The sequence below is a fragment of the Furipterus horrens genome, unplaced genomic scaffold (genome assembly GCF_987537825.1).
Source record: "Furipterus horrens unplaced genomic scaffold, mFurHor1.1.pri manual_scaffold_4, whole genome shotgun sequence".
Classification (NCBI taxonomy): Eukaryota; Metazoa; Chordata; class Mammalia; order Chiroptera; family Furipteridae; genus Furipterus; species Furipterus horrens.
In genome coordinates, this window is record NW_028327174.1 from 101,251,346 (window position 1) to 101,255,849 (window position 4,504).

Genomic DNA, 4,504 nt, shown 5'->3' on the forward strand with positions numbered 1-4,504 from the left:
ACTAAACTACTTTGGACATGTTAATACGGAAATCACAAAAAAGACTCCTCATGTTTCCTCTGAATCCCCCATTGTCTTTATGAAATGTCTGGAATCAGGAGTCTCTGCTCCCACTCCTTACAGTGGCTGAGAAGGCAGGAGGAAGGGTGGCTTCTCTTGTTCTCTTGAGAATTAGGTTCTCAACAAGAACGTGCTCTTTCCTGCTCTCTCACACCGGCCTCAGCCTGCTCACCCACTGTCAAAAATGGTGAAAGAAACCACTAACTGTGATGTTTTGGAGGTCAAACCCGATGCCACCCAGGAAGAATTGAAAAGGGCTTACAAGAAGCTGGCCTTGAAGTACCACCTTGATAAGAATCTAAATGCAGAAGAAAAGTTTAAGGAGATTTCTCAAGCTTAGGAAATGCTCTCTGATGTAAAGAAAAGGGAATTACATGACAAAGGAGGAGAACAGGCAATTAAAGACGGTGGAGCAGGTGGTGGTTTTGGCTACCCCACGGATATATTTGGTACATTCTTTGAAGGAGGTGGAAGGATGGAGAGAGAAAGAAGAGGTAAAAATGTTGTGCATCAGTTCTCAGTAACCTTAGAAGATTAATATAATGGTGTGACAAGAAAACCAGCTTTGCAAAAGAATGTGATTTGTGACAAATGTGAAGGCTGAGGTGGTGAGAAAGGAGCAGTAGAGTGCCGTCCCAATTGCCAAGCTGTGGGGATGCAAATAAGAATTCATCAGATAGGACCTGGAATGGCTGAGCAAATTCAGTCTGTGTGCATGGCGTGCCAGGGACACGGGGGACAGATCAGTCCCACGGAGGGATGTAAGCGCTGCCATGGAAGGAAGGTAGTTCGAGAGAAGAAGACTCTATGAGTTCATACTCACAAAAGCAAGAACGATGGCCAGAAGAAAACATTTCATGGTGAAGGAGACCAAGAACCAGGCAGGAGACAGGAGATATTATCGTTATTCTAGATCAGAAGGAGGGCCATGCTGTTTTCACTCAATGAGAGAAAGACCTTTTCATGTGTGTGGACACATAGTTGGTTGAAACATTGTGTGACTTCCCAAAGCCAATAGCTACTCCTGACAAATGAACCACAGTCAAGCATAGAGATACCAAGTGTGTGCTAAATGAAGGCATGTGAAGTTATCAGAGACCATATGAAAAAGGTTGCTCATTGTTACAGAGCGGGGGTCCCCCCAAATCCCCAGAGCCTGTGGGTTGGGGGATGGGAGGAAGAGGGCAGCTTTCAAGATGCCTTTGTATATCTGTAACAGGCAGCTAGTGTCTTAGTTATGCAAATGGTTTTGGTTCTTCCAAGGCCCCAAAGAGATAGGAGGGCTTTTGACCATTGAATGGTGAGGAAAGAGCATATGGGGCCTGTGCAAGGTTCTGCAAATGGTCAGAACAAGTTACCCTACCCACTGCATCATAGGCCACAGTCAGGGATTTAAAAATAAGGCAGCTGCCATTTGGGGGAGAGGAAGGAGAGGAGGAGAACCTCGTGCTTTGCAGAGAGGAGTGTTCTGCGTGGTTTGCAAGGAAGAAAGAGAGATCCACGCGGCTTTGAAAGGGCAGAGAGAGAACCATGCATGATCCAGTGCAACATGGCACAGGTTTTCTGGGTCCGTTAAATGGAGGCTGATGACATTGTACCCCAGATCCTAAAGGAGACAGCTGACAGATAAGGGACGGGGAACTTCTGGGCATGTTTTTGGCTTATAGCTTTTAGGGGAGCAAGGGAAGTGCTGGGTCCCCTGGGAGAACAGGGCTCTGAGCTGAAGCGCTCACTGCCCTCCCCAGGTTGGAATATTGTAAATAAAGACCTGTTTTCCTCAACACTAGCTGTTGGATTTTACACGAAGGCACCACGTGAAAAAAACCCCTTTTGCTCTGTAACATCATTACTAAATTTAAGGTAAACTTTTTTGAGAATGGCTTTCTCTCTCCTGATAAACTCTCTTTGCTAGAAAAAGTCCTACCTGAAAGAAAGGAAGTAGAAGAGACTGCTGAAATGGACCAGGTAGAACTGGTGGACTGATCCAAATCAAGAAGACAGTGCCATTACAATGGAGAGGCATATGAGCATGATGAACATCCTAGGGGTGGTATTCAGTGTCGACCTCTAAATGGGGCCAGTGACTAACACTCAGTGTTGGCATGTTATATATAATAGCAAATGAGTGAAGGACTAGTATCATAATGTGCTCACTACTTGCTATTGTTTTTATTTTAATATTCAATTATGGTAGTGTTTTAAAAGTTAATAAAGAATAAACTAAATATAAAAGTTCAAAATTTAAAAAAAAATTAGATTCTCTCCCACACTAAAAAAAAAAAAAAAAAAGCCCTCAAATTTAGGACTATATGATGTGAAAAATCTCCATGGACCACAGTAAATCTGTAACCAATGAACCACTACAATTGAATTTTATTTCTGCTTTAAATTCACCCTGCATTCCATTTCTCTGGATTTCTCTCCTCTCCAAGCCCATATCTCCCTCATCCTACCTTCCAGGAAAGTCTTTTGACCATTTCTCCCAAGCAGCCTTTAAGGCAAGAGGCTGGAAGCCAGTTCAACCTGTGCTATGGTGTCACGCTGGGTAAAGCATGGAATTGGAAGAAGGAAAGAATAAAGAAGGTAAAAATGAGATTCGGAGGAGAGGACTTTCAGCATATTGGAGAAGAGCACTTGTTAGGAATTGTGGTACTGTATACATATGAGAGGAAGGTGTGAGGCGGAGAGTTGAACAAACGCAGAGATGCAAGGAGCGGGAGTTTGAGGGAGAGGAGTTTGAAGTACCCTTCAAGGAAAGGAGCTATGGCGAGTGAGGGGGAGGAGGGAGCTTATTAGACTTGCTGGAATTCTGGGAGATGTCCTCTCCTTGGTTTTCCCATGTCTTGCTCTTCAGATGGTGCTACCTTCTTACATAATCTGTATTCTTTGCCCCCTTCTCACTTAGCTTACTTTTCTCTTGCCCTGGAGATGACAGTAGCCTCCTAACCAACTGGTCCCTCCACCTGACACCCCTTGTCCACCAGTCTATTCATCTCACAACCAGAGTGACATCTCTTTAATCTGATCTTGTACCCAACCCACCCCTCACATCAGACTTCTCAGTAAACTCTTGTACCTTCAAGATCAAGTCTGAACTCCTCATTGCAGCATAGCAGACATTTTGTGATCTGGCCTCTGCCCCCCTCTCCACCTCACCTCTCTTGCAGTCTCTGCTCTGGCCTCTTCAGGCAGCCTGTCACCCAGAGCCTGGCTTGCTTGCCCGCTTCGCTTTGGCTTTGGCTTTCACTTGGTCTTTTCTCTTTCATCCAACCTCCATGCTTTTAACATGGCATTTCCTCTTTCGGTCAGATCCTTCTGCTTTCTTCTCCATCTAATTCCCATATGGTTTTCATATTTCAGCTCAACCACTCTCTTCTTGAAGCCTTATTTACTGTTACCACCCTACCCACACACACCATAGTCTCTCGCCCACCTCTGCCTGAGCTGACCCGGGCACACTGTGCTTCCTTCTGCACTGCTACTTATCTCAGCCCCAGCCTGTCTCTGGTGCTGGGAAGCAGGCTGCTTCAGGACAGAGACTCTACTTAGTAGCATCTAGAATGTCTTGGATGGTTTCTGGAAAGTCAATGTAGAAGGAGTTCCACGATGCTGACTGAGTGAATGAATGAACCAATTAATGGTCACTGGTGGCAAAGAAGGGAGAGTCAGGAGTGCTCCAGTGAAGGAAAGAGGTCTGTGAGGAAGAGAGATGTGATAAAATATAGAGAAGAAAACGAAGTGTTTGGGTGAAAGAAGCACAGTTACTTATGCGAGATGGCTGACTTCTATTTTGGGGAAGAAAAAGCACCCCATTCAAGCAGCCTGTTGGGTTCTTTCTGCTGCATCTGAAGGAAGAACAGGGGTATAATAGGGTGGGGGTCTCAGCACCCTATAGCCAGCACCACTCAGGATTCATATGCTGCCCCCCCACAGCCCCACTTCCCTCACCTCCAGACATCTAATGTCCTTCCCTTAATACTAACTCTGTCCCTGTCACTCCTTTCACTATATCCTCAAAGTGTCACCACCCCACCAACCAGGGGCAAGCTCTTCCAGTCTTTTCTCTTGCCCCATTGTCCTCACTTTCTTCCTCCACCTCTACCTGCCCTATTTCACATGCTCACTGCTTACCAGCCCAACTACCCAAAGTCAACCACTTTTCCATGTCCTGGGGGCTCAAGCTCTTCAGCCATTTGTCCAATTCCCCCACTAAGGTGTGCTGCCTCCACTTTTAAGCTTCCTAACACTTACCAAGGACTCCCACCCAAGTTGTGTTAAGACAATCAGAATATTAATGGACAGCCATTTTTTCAAACCTCCAAGGTACCAACTTGCATCTGTGCAAGATATCACCTTGATGAAAACTTCTCTAATGTTGCAAGGCATGACCTGTAGCAGATTAATGTTTCTGCTTGTGGAGGGTCATTTACTCATGGGGTTTTAT

General features: G+C 45.4%; 1 pseudogene; it reads left to right on the top strand.

The window, feature by feature from the left end:
* The first annotated feature begins 244 nt into the window (after positions 1 to 244).
* LOC150012549 (dnaJ homolog subfamily A member 1-like) lies at positions 245 to 2,043 on the top strand (annotated as a pseudogene).
* Positions 2,044 to 4,504: the final 2,461 nt, after the last annotated feature.